Below are 14654 nucleotides of genomic sequence, written 5' to 3'. Positions count from 1 at the left end.
TGAGGGGTGCCCTTGTAAAGGTTTATAAAATCATGAAAATAGAGAAAGTGTTTTCCCTGGGGTGGGAGAGTCCAGAACTAGAGGGCATAGGTTTAGGGTGAGAGGCGAAAGATATATAAGGGACCTAAGGAGCAATTTTTTCATGCAGAGGGTTATGCGTATATGGAATGAGCTGCGAGACGAAGTAGTGGGGGCTGGTACAATTGCAGCATTTAAAAGGCATCTGGATGGGTATGTGAATAGGAAGGGTTTAGAGGGCTATGGGCCAAGTGCTGGCAAATGGAACTAGGTTAGTTTAGGATATCTGGTCGATATGGACGAGTTGGACCAAAGGGTCTGTTTCCGTGCCTATGACACCAGTAAACTACAGAAATACCTCAGAATCTTTCTTTACAGAAGGCATGTACTTATTTTGATCATTCTGAAATGTCCCTTTTACAGTCTGCCACTGTGTCTTTATCTATCTGTGCCTGTATCTATCCCCTAGCTTTGCATTCCAGTTCACCTCCACTTTCATACTGATACATTGCCCGTTTTATTTAATCAGTTTGAGGCACTTGTCTGAGGCCCACTCTCGCTTTTATATACCCTATGCCAATTTGCAAACAATTTACCTATTAATCCAAAGATTATAACTTTGAGATTCTTCTTTTTACTTTAGCATCAATATTCTCATAATCTCCACACTGAACCTCCTTCCTAGTTCTACCTATGTCATTAGTACTTAGATGGACCACAACCACTGGATCCTGCTCCTCCTACTGTATGTTCCTTTCCAGCCTTGAGCAGATGTCTGGAATCCTTGAACAGAGCAGGCAACACAGCCTTTTGGTGCAGAGAACAGTGCTATTCCTCCTCGTTATGCTATCACCCACTACTACCACATTGCTCGTTGCCCCCCCTACTTGAATAGCTTCCTGTAACACTGTGCTCTGGTCAATTTGCTCACCCATTCTGCAGACCTCCTTTTACTCAGATAGGCTGAGAGAACCTTAAACAGTTACCTGCCTCACTGTCACTGCTTCCTGTTCCTGAATACTGAGCAAATGAGAAGACCTTAGCCTAACTTTCAAGATTATTTTTAATTTATTGATCTAAGTGTCTAATCTGAGTGTTAGTTTAATGTTGTGTCTGTTTATTGACAGTCTTCTAAATGTAACGTACCACCCATTATTGATCTGCTGACCTGTTGATTTTTCTATCACCAAGATTTGGTGATACACATCATTTTTTAATTGACCTACCAAACTTTGACATTTTTAAATCCAGCCACCCTATCTTTATCTTTTCATTAGCTTTGTGGTCACTATTCTGTGATCGTTCTCTTACTCTCTTCCAGTAAATGGCATTATTTAATTTCTTGAAGTATAATAGGCAATATTGCTTTCATGACCTGTGATTTTGGTTGCATTGTTAAATGTTTTCCCACTTTAAGCTACAATATATTTTGGGACAATTAAAATTGTTCCATGTGATTAAGAATTAATTGAGTATCATTGTCATATGTATTTGAACAGGTCCCTGAGAAGTCTGTCAATCTACCTTACTTTACTTCACTGCTTGGTCATTTATAAAGCACACCAAGAATCATCATTTCCCTTCTCACTTTTTAATTCTTTTGATCCTGTATATTGCAAACTCCATCTTATTTTTTGATGATTTGATGAATTGTTCAAGAACAGCCCCACTTCACAAGGTTTACGGTAGGTGTAATAGGTGGATGGAGGGCTTGCGCTGGAGTTAATATGCAATTAAAAAGAAAATCCACAGAGGTTTGCAGAAGCTCCAGCCTCATTGAAAGAGCTTCTCATTGCCTGTATCTTTCACTGAATCTGTGCTGAAGAAATATAATCAGTTATGTGTTTTTTTTTTAAATTGGGATGTTCATTCTTTCAATAAAAATTTCAAATGATACTTTGTTAGCTTTGGAGATTACAAAATTGTAATATAGAATTTATCAAAAGTATTATCAGAGTTTACTGGACATGAAATAAGAATTTGATGGTTTAAATGGCCAATTCTCATTCCATGTGCGAACCACCAAAATATCTGTAAAATAAAAACAGAAAATACTGGATACACTCAGCAGAACACACAATGTTTATGGAGTGAAACGGAGTTAGAATTTTGTGTCATGACTGTTAATGAAGTGTCAATGTGGCTGGTCTCTACTTCTTTCCACAAATATTGCCTGAATGAGCATTTCCAGCATTGTGTGTTTTTATTTCAGATTTCTAGCATGTACAGATTTTTGGCTTTTGTTTTTTTCATGAAGCTTAATCCTTCAACTGGACAACCTGATAATAATGGAGTAAGGCAAACATGACAGTGGTTTTGTCTCGCAATTTATTTTGTGGGGTTGAATATGCTGATCTATGATACTAGTCTTTTATCCAGCATCACATCCACTAATTCACCTCTGCCTTAGTAGAATTTTAAAAAGATTACTTTCTAATAAAAACTAACTTTTTTTGCAATTACAGAGTTGTTATGAAACAAATTGCATGCCATTTGGAACTAATGATTATGTCACAAATATGCCTTAACAACTGTGCTTTTGTGTATTCGAGTGGACATAATTGACAATATTTGCTGTATCATCAAGTTTTTTTAGGATTATCTGAAATTGTATTTTCTCTCACCTAGCGCTGGCCATTTACATGTAACAAAAACCCGCTATGGTCCTAAATTGATTCTGAGGGAATTCACTGCATACTTTTCTCCAAACAGGAAACATTTCAGCTCTTCACTCTGCCCCCATCACTTAGCCAATTACATATCTAACTTCTTTTTTTGTTTGCTCATGTGATGTAGGTTTCATAGAATGAGTCAGATCATTTTTTGAATCTAAAAGAAGCCTTTGGCCAATCATGTTCATGTTGTTCATCCAGCATTCATCTATTCCAATGCCATTTTCCAGCACTTGGCCTGAGGCCTTCTATGCCGTGAAGTTTCAAATGTCTGTGTTCCTACCCCAGCTACCCTTTTAGGCAGCGAGTTCCAGATGCCCACAGCCCTCTAAGTCAAAAACGCTTTGCTCAAAGAGTGTTTAAGCCTTCTCTTCCTTACTTTAAAACTGTGCCTCTGTTTATTGACCCCTGTACTAAGATGAAATATTGCTCCCTACCTACTTAGTTAATGCCTTCAAAACTTTGTACACCCCACAGCCTTCTCTTCTGTAAGGAAAACAATCTCAGCCTGTCTAGTCTGTCCATAATCCAGATATATAGCAGGCTTGTAGGAACCCAACAGTGAAAGTTTGGACAAAAATGAAAAAAACTTTACTAAGCAGCAGAGGTTTTGATAATCATGCTTATCTGACCAATCCTGGGTCCTAGTTCATAATTTGGTTTGGTCAGATTCTGGGTAATCCAAGATGGGAGACAGGAAACATTTCTGGTTGTAACAGGCTGCTCCTTTTTTTTGAGGCATTTTAGGCATTGGAGGTGATTTCCTCGAATTCCAGGAGCAGCAATTACTGTTTTATATGCTGTTGCATTGTTTTGGAACTTTGGAGAGAAAAAAAGTCAGAACAATGGCGCTTTTAAAAGGGAGAAGGACAGACAATAGGCTGCACGTGCTCAGGTCAGTGCAGGAGAGAGAGGGGAGGGGAGGAGAGAGAGAAAGAAAGAAACCCACACTGCTAACAGACACCTCAGTGAACGTGCAGAGCTGCTGCCTTTGCTGTTGAATTCATGTATTGCTAGACCTCGGAGTGTGTCGAGACAAACTTGGCAAACAATGAAATTCACAACTGATCTTGGAGGAACCTGTTTGGAAGAGGTCACAGCACAGAAACAGACGAGAGAATAGTTTTAGGTATAGCTTTGCTGTAAACCTACAATAGTGACTAGAGTGGGTTCGTTCTTGATTATATGTTTTATTCCTTAAACGTAAAAAATCAGCCATAAGTATTAAGTTAGCCTGGAGCAGTGTTTTATAGAGGAATAAGACTGTGCTATTTTCTGTGTCTGTAGATTGGAAGAAGCAAAAATGGCCCTTAGTAGAATGATATGCTCTTAGAGTCATAGAGATGTACAGCACGGTAACAGACCCTTCAGTCCGACTCATCCATGCCGACCAGATATCCCAACCCAATCTAGTCCCACCTGCCAGCACCTGACCCATATCCCTCCAAACCTTTCCTATTCATAAACCCATCCAGATCACTTTTAAAAGTTACAGTTGTACTAACTTCCACCACTTCCTCTGGCAGCTCATTCCATACCCATACCAGCCTCTGTGTGAAAAAGTTGCCCCTTAGGTCTCTTTTATATCTTTACCCCCCTCACCCTAAACCTATGCCCTCTAGTTCTGGACTCCCTGACCCCAGGGAAAAGACTTTGTCTATTTGTCCTCACCATGTCCCTCATGATTTTATATACCTCTTTAAGGTCGCTCCTCAGCCTCCAATGCTCCAGGGAAAACAGCCCTAGCCTATTCAACCTCTCCCTATAGCTCAAATCCTCCAAGCGGGCTGAGATAAAGGGTAGGGGGATGGAATTTGGGGGAGGGGTGCTGGGAATCCCTCCCCCCTACCTTTTATCTCAGCTCACTTGGCACATCACGGCGGCACGGTGGCACAGTGGTTAGCACTGCTGTCTCACAGCGCCTGAGACCCAGGTTCAATTCCCGACTCAGGCGACTGACTGTGTGGAGTTTGCACGTTCTCCCCATGTCTGCGTGGGTTTCCTCCGGGTGCTCCGGTTTCCTCCCACATTCCAAAGATGTGCGGGTCAGGTGAATTGGCCATGCTAAATTGCCCGTAGTGTTAGGTCATGGGTAAATGTAGGGGTATGGGTGGGTTGCGCTTCGGCAGGTCGGTGTGGACTTGTTGGGCCGAAGGGCCTGTTTCCACACTGTAAGTAATCTAATCTAATCTAATCATCAGCCTCATTCCTGAAGAAGGGCTTATGCCCGTAACATCGATTCTCATGCTGCTCAGATGTTGCCTGGCCTGCTGTGTTTTTCCAGCATGACATTTTGCAACTCTATCCCTAATCAGTCCTTGCCTTTCCAAATACATGTACATCCTGTCCCTCAGGATTCCCTCTAACAACTTGCCCACCACAGATGTCAGGTTCACTGGTGTATAGTTCCCTGACTTGTCTTTACCACTTTTCTTAAGCAGTGGCATCACGTTAGCCAACTTCCAGTCTTTTGGCACCTCACCTGTGACTATCGGTGATAGAAATATCTCAGTAAGAGTCCCAGCAATCACTTCTCTAGCTTCCCACACAGTTCTAGGGTACATCTGATCAGGTCCTGGGGATTTATCCACCTTCATGCATTTCAAGACATTCAGCACTTCCTCCTCTGTAATATGCACATTTTTCAAGATGTTACCATCTATTTCCCTACATTCTATATCTTACATATTCTTTTCCATAGTAAACACTGATGCAAAATACTCATTTAGTATCTCCCCCATCTCCTGCGGCTCCACAAAAAGGCCGCCTTGCTGATCTATGAGGAGTCCTATTCTCTTCCTAGTTACCCTTTTGTCCTTAATATATTTGTAAAACCCTTTTGGATTCTCCTTAATCCTATTTGCCAAAGCTATCTCATGTCCCCTTTTTGCCATCCTGATTTCCCTCTTAAGTATACTCCTATTGTATTTAAACTCTTCTAAGGATTCACTCGATCTATCATGTCTGTACCTGACATGTGCTTCCTTCTTTTTCTTAACCAAAACCTCAATTTCTTTAGTAATCCAGCATTCCCTATACCAACCAGCCTTTCCTTTCACCCTAACAGGAATAACCTGTCTCTGGACTTTCGTTATCTCATTTCAAAAGGCTTCCCATTTTCCAGCTGTCCCTTTACCTGCAAACATCTGCCCCAATCAGCTTTTGAAAGTTCTTGCCTAAAATAATAGACAAGAATAGCCTTCTTCCAAATTAGAACTTGAACTTTTACATCCAGTCTATCCTTTTCCATCACTATTTTAAAACTGATTCAATTATGATCGCTGACCCCAAATTGCTCCCCCACTGACACCTCAGTCACCTGCTCTGCCCTATTTCCCGAGAGTAGGCCAAGGTTTTTCACCTTCTCTAGTGGATACATCCACATATTGAATCAGAAAATTTTCTTATACATACTTAACAAATTCCTCTCCATCTAAACCCTTAACACTATGGCAGTCCCAGTCTCTGTTTGGAAAGTTAGAATCCCCAACCATAACCACCCTATTATTATTATGGATAACTGAAATCTCCTTCCAAATTTGTTTCTCAATTTTCCTCTGACTGTTAGGGGGGTCTATAATACAATCCCAATGAAGAGATCGTCCCTTTCTTATTTCTCAGTTACTCCCAAATAAATTCTCTGAAGTACTCTCTGATGGGGAGGAAACACTCCTGTTGATCGTTGTGTGGTGTCCATTCACCATTGCCATAGCCTCTGCTCAGTCTCACCAATGTACCATGCCTCAGTGCATCCTTGCCTGCAGCGGATGAGATAGATAATATTGGCTGAGTCATATGGGTACCTACCATGTACATGGTGGGAGGTGTCCCAATATGTAATGGTGGTATCCATGTCATCCCATGAACTAAACACATTGATCAGGATTTTGGATCCAGTCCTTCAGATATCTCCACGCGCCCTCATCCCACGTACTTCTTGCATCAGCGACTTCTATTGCCTTCCAAAGACATAAAAAACCAACACAGCGGAACATCCCACCATGTCAGGCATTGGGATCCTGTGTGAGAACCTCTCTGGCTATGTTGAAGGCATCTTGAAACCCATTGTACTGGGGACCCCCCTAGCTTCTGTCGGGACACTACAGATTTCTTACAGAAACTCAGCACCCACAGACCAGTCAAGCCAGGAACATTTCTTGTGACAATGGACATTGAAGCACTCTGTACCAGCATCCCCACAATGATGCCATCGTGGCAACAGCCTCAGTACTCAACACCAACAGAGGCTAATCTCCGAACACCATCCTACAACTCATCCGTTTCATCCTCAATCACGATGTTTTCACTTCTGACAACCAGTTCTTCATCCAGAAACACAGAACTGCTATGGAGTGCAAATTTGCACCCCAGAATGCCAACATTTTCCTGCATAGGTTCAAACAAGACTTATTCTCTCTGCAGGACCTCCAACCAACACTATACACCAGCTATATAGACAACATTTTCTTCCTCTAGATCCATGACGAGGAATCACTGAAACAACTACGTGGAGATATCAACCGAGTTTCATCCCACCATCAAACTCACCATGGACTACTCTCTAGTATCTGTCTCATTCTTGGACACATACATCTTTATTAAGGGTAGGCATCTCAGAACCTCACCATCTCACTCTTCCACAAACCCATGGATAACCTCATGATGATACACTTCTCCAGCTTCCACCCGAAACGTATTAAAACAGCCATCCCCTACGGAAGCATACACAGGATCTGTTCGGTTGAGGAAGAACATGACCGGCACTTAAAAGTGTCCAAGGATGGCCTTATAAGAACGGTGTACAATGTTCAACTCATCGACTGCCACTTCTGATGTGCCACAATGAGAAACCATAATGACCTCCTTAGGACACAGACACGAGCTACAACCGACATGAACCCTTCGTTGTCCAGTCCTTCTCAGGAGCCGATAAACTACGCCAGTTCTTTGCAGCATGCAACACATTATCAATGAGGATGAGCACCTTGCCAAGACCTTTCCTACGCCTATACTGCCTGACTTTCAGGACAACACAGTACAACCTTGTCACAGTAGATGCTGCAAGATATGACATAGTGTCAACACGGATTCCACCATGTATGTGGCAGGTACTCATGTAACTTGGCCAACATTGTCTATTTCATACCAGTAAGGATGCCCTGAGGCCTGGTACATTGATGAGACCGAGCAGAGGCTACGACAACGGATGAATCAACACCGCACAACAATCAATAGACAGGGGTATAGACTCCCAGTCAGAAATATTTCAGTGGTCTGGGACGTTCGACTTCTGACCTTTGGGTGACCATCCTCCAAGGCGGACTTTAGGGCAGGCAACAACGCAACATGGCTGAGCAGAAGCTTATAGTCAAGTTCGGTAGCCATGGGGATGGCCTCAATCAGGACCTTGGGTTCATGGCACTTAGAGGTGACCCGACTGCATTACACACACACTGTCACACACAATCAGACACACATCGACACACACACACGCATGCAGACACACTCTTTCACACCCGCACACACATGCACGCACCCTCTAACAGACTTATATCCCTTTACACTCTCACTCACGCACACATATACATACACCACTCTCTCATAGACACTCATACCTCCCGGTGTGCGCACACACGCACATATAGGTTTGTGGGGTGAATTTGTATTTTTTTCAGAATTATATTCTATTTTGCCCAAAAACTAAATCCATGGAAGATTCTGTAAATCCCTTTTTTAGATTAGAATCAGTCTGAACATTGAGGGACAGACAGCTTCACACAGGACACCTCCCACTTTCAATGCATTATCTGGGCCAACATTGTTAAAGTTCGCTTGAGAATGTAACTTTAAGAAAGTTCTGGAATTTACATATGAAAGGACTGAAGTCAACAGGCCCATTCTAAAAGATCTCACAACACCAGGTTATAGTCCAACAGGTTTAATTGGAAGCTCACTAGCTTTCAGATCGACGCTCCTTCATCAGGTGATAGTGGAGTTGACGCTCCGAAAGTTAGTGTGCTTCCAATTAAACTTGTTGGCCTATAACCTGGTGTTGTGTGGTTTTTAACTTTGTACACCCCAGTCCGACACCGGCATCTCCAAATTATTCTAAAAGATGAGACACTTAACAAACAGTCCAGGTTTTTTTCAATATATAATTTTAGTTACATCACATTGTAACCTTCTGCGATAAATTCTGTGTCCTATAATCTTATACTCCACAACCACCTGATAAAGGAGCAGCACTCCGATAGCTAGTACTTCCAAATAAACCTGTTGGCCTTTAACCTAGTATTGTGTGATTTTTAACTTTGTACACCCCAGTATAACACCGGCAACTCCAAATCATGAAAGATATAGAATATAGGGAAATAGATGGTGACATCTTGAAGAATGTCCATATTACGGAAGAGGAAGTGCTGGATGTCTTGAAACACATAAATATGGATAAATCCCCCGGACCTAATCAGGTGTACCTGAGACCTCTGTATGAAGCAGAGGAAGTGATTGCTGGGGCCCTTGCTGAGATATTTGTATCATTGATAGTTACAAGTGAGGTGCCAGAAGACTGGAGGTCGGCTAACGTGGTGCCACTATTTGAGAAAGGTGGTAAGGACAAGCCAGGGAACTATAGAGCAGTGAGCCTGATGTCTGTGGTGAGCAAGTTGTTGGAAGGAATCCTGAAGGACAGGATGTACATGTATTTGGAAAGGCAAGGACTGATTAGGGTTAGTCAACATGGCTTTGTGTATGCGAGGTCATCTCTTACCGACTTGATTGAGTTTTTTGAGGAAATTACGAGGATGATTAATGAGGGCAGAGTGGTAGATGTGATCTAGATGGACTTCAGTAAGGCGTTCGACAAGCTTCCCCATGGGACACTGGTTAGAAAGGTTAGATCTCCTTGATCTAAGGGAGAACTAACCATTTGGATACAGAACTAGCACGAAGGTAGAAGACAAGTGGGTGGTGGTGGAGGATCGTTTTTCAGACTGGAGGCCTGTGACCAGTGGAATGCCACAAGGATCAGTGCTGGGTCCACAATGTCTTGTCATTTGCATAGATGATTTGGATGTGAGCATATGAAGTATAGTTAGTAAGTTTGCAGATGACACCAAAATTGGAGGAGTAGTGGATGGTGAAGAAGGTTACCTCAGATTACAATTGGATCTCGATTAGATGGGCCGATGGGCTGAGGAGTGGCAGATGGAGTTTAATTTAGATAACTGCGAGGTGCTGCAATTTGGGAAAGCAAATCTTTGCAGGACTTATATACTTGATTATAAGGTCCTGGGGAGTGTTGCTAAACAAACAGATCTTGAAGTGCAGGTTCATAGCTTCTTGAAAGTAGTCACAGGTCGATAGGATAATGAAGAAGGCATTGGGCATGCTTTCGCTTATTGGTCAGAGCATTGAGTACAGGAGTTGGGAGGTCATGTTGCAGCTGTACACGACCTTGATTAGGCCATTATTGGAATATTCTGGTCTCCTTCCTATCGGAAGGGTGTCTTGAAACTTGAAAGGGTTCACAAAATATGTGCAAGGATGTTACCAGGGTTGGAGGATTTGAGTGATAGGGAGAGGTTGAACAGGCTGCGGCTGTTTTCCCTGAGCATCAGAGGCTGAGGGGTGACCTTGGGAGTTTATAAAATTATTTAGGGCATGGATAGGATAAATAGAGAAAGTCTTTTCCTTGGTTTGGGGAGGAGGAGGGGGGTGGTGTCCAGAACTAGCAGGCATCGGTTTAGGATGAGACAGGCAAGATATAAAAGGGACCAAAGGTACAAGTTTTTCACATAGACGGTGGTAAGTGTATGGAATGAGGAAGTGGTGGTGAGTACAATTGCAACATTTAATATTTAAAAGGCATCTGAATGGGTATATGAATAGGAAGGGTTTGGAGAGATATGGGCTGAGTGCTGGCAAGTGGAACTAAATTAAGTTGAGATATCTGGTCAACATGGACAAGTTGGACCGAAGGGTTTATTTCTGTGCTGTTCATCTCTATGAGTCTTTGACTCTGGAGATGATGCTCCTTTTTAATTAAAAAAAAAGTTCACAGCTGCACTCTCAGCAATGACTGCCAAGTTGCATCAGAACACTTCCCACTGCCCTGTTGTTCTACCTGCATCTCGCTCCCCCAACCTGGCCTCTCATTGGGAGATTCACCTATCTCAAGAGTAATTAACATTCTGGCCCTTTGAAAATCCTGCTTCCCACCATGCTCTACTCAACATGGGGCATGGATTAGTGCACCTCCCAACTCCAATGGGAAAATCTGGCCCTTGTTGTGGAGAAAGTTTTAGTGAAGTGCCAACAGGGAAGTTTGTAAATAAAATAATTTCTATAAAAACCAAAATCATCACCCTGTTATCAGTTTTATTTCTTTCAATGTGTATATCTAATTTTATTTTGTTTCAATGAAAATTAATTGTTTATATTTTTAAAAGCTATCATTTTACACTTAAATGTGCTCATCATTTTAATTTGTGCTTGTTTTCTAATTAACATTTTCTAGTTTCTGTTAAGCATAAGATAGGTATTTCCCTTTGAAATGGAAAATGTAAAATCATTTGAGACACAAAACTATATGCAATTGTCATAATGTTGCTTCACCACATTTGACAGAAGGTGCCTTGGTGGTGACACATTGGTTTCTCTTGTGATTACTGATGCATCAATCCATGCTGGAACCACTGCTGAACTCTTCCCTGCTTGGATAAGCAGGGTTCTAATGTTGTCAAGTCGAGAACTTCAACCTCTGCCTCTGCCACAAGAGTTCGTAATACTGTAGGAATCATAGATCTCAACTAATTCCTAACTAATTGCATTGAAAACATTGCCATGAAAATTTGGACATTTATAATTATTTATATTTATAGACAATAGGTGCAGGAGTAGGCCTTTCGGCCGTTCGAGCCAGCACCACCATTCAATATGATCATGGCTGATCATACACAATTAGTATCCTGTTCCTGCCTTATCCGCATAACCCTTGATTCCATTATCTTTAGGAGTTATAACCATCTCTGTCTTGAAATTATCCAGAGACTTGGCCTCCATTGCCTTCTGGGGCAGAGCATTCCACACAGCCACCACTCTCTGGGTGAAGAAGTTTCTTCTCATCTCTGTTCTAAGTGGCCTACCCCTTATTTTTAAACTGTGACCTCTGGTTCTGGACTCACCCATCAGCTGAAACATGCTTCCTGCCTCCAGAGTGTCCAATTCTTTAATAATCTTAAACATCTCAATCAGATCCCCTCTCATCCTTCTAAACTCAAGTGTATACAAGCCCAGTCGCTGCAATTTTTCAACATATGATAGTCCCGCCATTCCTTGAATTGACCTCATGAACCTACGCTGTACTCCCTCGATAACCAGAATGTCTTTCCTCAAATTTGGCCACCAAAGGTGCGCACACTCCTTCAGGTACGGTCTCACCAGGGCCCTATACAGCTCTTAGCTCCTATATTCAATTAATCTTGTTATGAAGACCAGCATGCCATTAGCTTTCTTCACTGCCTGCTGTACCTGCATGCAGGCTTTCATTGACTGATGTACAAGAACAGCTAGATCTCATTGTACTTCCCCTTTACCTAACTTGACTCCATTTTGATAGTAATCTGCCTTCCTGTTCTTGCCACCAAAGTGGATAATCATACATTTATCCACATTAAACTACACGTGCCATGCATTCGTCCACTCATGTAACCTGTCCAAGTCACCCTGAATTCTCATAACATCCTCCTCACATTTCACCCTGCCACCCAGCTTTGTGTCATCAACAAATTTGCTAATATTGCTTTTAATACCTTCATCTATATCATATTAATGTATATTTGAAACAGCTGCAGTCCCAGCACCGAACCTTGTGGTTTCTCACTGGTCACCACCTGCCATTCCGAAAGGGACCCTGTTTATCACTGCTCTCTGCTTCCTGTCAGCCAGCCAATTTTCAATCCAAGTCAGTATTTTGCCCCCAATACCATGTGTCCTAATTTTGCTCACTGATCTCCTATGGCTTTCTGGAAGTCCCAGCTGCACCATATCCACTAGCTCTCCCTTGTCCATCTTCATAGTTACATCCTCAAAACATTTCAGAAGATTAGTCAAGTACGGTTTCCCTTCATAATCCATGCTGACTCTGACCTATCCTGTTACTTCTATCCCAATGAATCGTAATTTCATCTTTTATAATTGACTTCAGCATCTTTCCCACCACTGTCCTCAAGCTAACCAGTCTGTTGTTCCCTGTTTTCTCACTCCGTCCTTTCTTGAAAAGTGAGACAACATTAGCCACCCTTCAATCTGCAGGAACTGATCCTGAAACTATAGAACATTGGAAAATGACTACCAATGCATTCATAATTTCTCGAGCCATCCCCTTAAGTACCCCGGGATGCAGACCATCAGGTCCAGAGCACTTATCAGCCTTCAGACCTAACAGTCTATCCAACACCATTTTCTGCTGAATATTAATTCCCTTCAATTCATCTGTTCCCCTAGGTCCTTCAGCCACTATTACATCTGGGAGTTTGCTTATGGCTTCCCCAGTGAAGACAGATCCAAAGTACTTATTCAACTCCTCTGCCATTTCCTTGTTCCCCATAATAAATTCACCCGTTTCTGTCTTCAAGGGCCCAATTTCAGTCTTAACTTGTTTTTTTCCTTTTCACATACCTAAAAACGTTTTTACTATCCTCCTTTATATTTTTGGCTAGTTTGCCTTCGTTCCTCATTTTTTTCACCGTGTATTGCCTTTTTAGTTATCCTCTGTTGCTCTTTATAAATTTCCAGGCCTCTGGCTTCCTGCTCATCTTTGCTATGTTATACTTCTCTTTTATCTTTATATAGTCCTTAACTTCCCTCATCAGCCACAGCTGCCCTGGCTTCCCTTTAGAATCTTTCTTCCTCTTTGGAATGAACGGTTTCTGCACCTTCTGCATTATATCCAGTAAAACCTGCCATTGTAGTTCCACTGCCATCCCTGCAGACAGCCTTTCCCTCTTGGCTCCATAGTTCCCTTTGTTCATCTACAATACTAACACTTCTGATTCTCCCTTCTCCCTCTCAAATTGCGATTAAAACTTATCATATTATGGTCACTACCTCCTAATGGCTCCTTTACTTTGAGGTCCCTGATCAAATCTGGGTCGTTGCACAACACCAGATCCAGAATTGCCTTCTCCCTGGTAGGCTCCAGTACAAACTGTTCCAAGAATCCATCTCGGAGGCACTCCACAACCTCCCTTTCTTGGGGTCCAGTGGCATTCTGATTCACCCTGTCTATTTGCATGTTGAAATCCTCCATAATAACTGTAATAATATTTTTGTGACAGGCCAATTTCAGCTCCATATTCAACTTACACCCTACATCCAGACTACAGTTTGGGGGCCTGTAGATAACTCCCATTAGGGTCTTTCTACCCTTAGAATTTCTCAGCTTTATCCATACTGACTCTACACATCCTGATTCTATGTCCCCCCTCGCAAGGGACTGAATATCATTCCTCACCAACATGGCCACCCCACCCCCTCTGCCTGTCAGTCTGTCCTTTCCCAGACCCTGTCCACTTGAAGCCACAACTCAGTTATCTCCACAACATCACACCTTCCAATTTCCAACTGTGCCTCAAACGCATCCACCTTATTTTTTTACGAGTCATGCATACGTATATAATATTTTTAATTTGTTCGTCCCCTCACCCTTCCGATCAATCCCTATTTCACTTGATCATACTGCACGATCCCTTCTTGAGTTTTCTGCTCCATTGATTCTGTTGTCTTTTTTAACTTTTCTTATTCTCACTTTTCCTTTAACTTCTTAAATTTCCAGTTTGTTTCCCCCCCCCCCCCCCACCCCACTACTTAGCTTATTTAAATGATTCATATTCACCAGGTTCAAAGGTATAGCTTATATTTTGGAATCATCAAAATAAATACGAACTTTGTTATTGATATTCA

General features: G+C 42.1%; 1 protein-coding gene across 1 annotated transcript in view; it reads left to right on the top strand.

Annotated features, from left to right (window-relative positions):
* The window catches only part of tusc3 (tumor suppressor candidate 3), a 404131-nt gene that overhangs the window by 258532 nt on the left and 130945 nt on the right, over window positions 1-14654 (top strand). The window lies entirely within an intron of this gene.

This window comes from Hemiscyllium ocellatum, chromosome 1 (assembly GCF_020745735.1).
Source record: "Hemiscyllium ocellatum isolate sHemOce1 chromosome 1, sHemOce1.pat.X.cur, whole genome shotgun sequence".
NCBI lineage: Eukaryota > Metazoa > Chordata > Chondrichthyes > Orectolobiformes > Hemiscylliidae > Hemiscyllium > Hemiscyllium ocellatum.
This window is presented reverse-complemented; position numbering and strand designations above follow the sequence as displayed.